The following is a 1058-nucleotide window of genomic DNA, read 5'->3' on the forward strand; positions in this document are numbered from 1 at the left end:
ACTATCAATTATATAAACTTTTGATAAATGAGATTGTTGTAAAAGGAATAGACATTTTTCGTTTTCACATTTAACGTTTAAAATATGAATATGTCCTTGACATGTGTTTAACTTTTAAAACCTTAAGTTGTCTTTTCTTGTTACTGTTTAAAAACAGTACTCATCTAGTTTTTGAGTTTAATATACAGTGGGTAAAGCATATGTACATGTATATTGTCTCTTCCAAATGCTTTTATTTATTCTACCAAACTAGTTTTATTTTCACTGGTTTAAACATTATTTTGTAAATTTTCTTGTATATTTAATTTTATATTATATTCTTAATAGCTTAAAATAGCTCCCATTACTGTATAAACTCAACATACGTCGTTTCTAAATATATACAATTACTAGCACGTTTTAGTTTTACATTAATTTTTAAATCTTTCGATTCAGAAATAAAACTTATAAAGGGTATAGCAGGACATGGGGGTTAAAAGTACCCTTAAACCAAATTCGTTTTGTGGTGGACCAATCGATAGCTTGTCGAAAGAAAACTTCAACACCAAGTTTCAACCCTTTATCTCAAAAAAAAAAACGCAAAGAAATGCGTTGAAATATTATATTTCAATTTTTATATTTTTACGTCGATTCCTAAATATATTCTTGGAGTAGAGGTTAAACGTTTAATTGCGGAACAGGTGTAAATTTTGGTCACGCGTTCGCGTCTCACCAGACTAACTTTTTTATTACATTAGTTATATATTTTTTCAATTCGTAACTATATGTCAATGAATAGTATTTATTTAAAAACATTTTGGAAATATTTTAAGAATATTTCATTATTTCAGTATGATTCCACCTACAGTTATTAAAGGTAAGAGATTTAAAAACCAAACTCTTACATTCATTTAATGTAGAAAATGTTAAACAGTATCATGATTAAGAGAATATGTGGCTATAGAAAAGATGCAATAAAAAGTACTCCAAAATTAGAGGATAAAACATAATATTTAACAGAAATTTGAAAAAGATATATAATTCCAACATTGCAAATTATTAAGAATAGTTTCATAATA

The sequence above is a fragment of the Habropoda laboriosa genome, unplaced genomic scaffold, assembly GCF_001263275.1.
Source record: "Habropoda laboriosa isolate 0110345459 unplaced genomic scaffold, ASM126327v1 scaffold11, whole genome shotgun sequence".
Taxonomy (NCBI): domain Eukaryota; kingdom Metazoa; phylum Arthropoda; class Insecta; order Hymenoptera; family Apidae; genus Habropoda; species Habropoda laboriosa.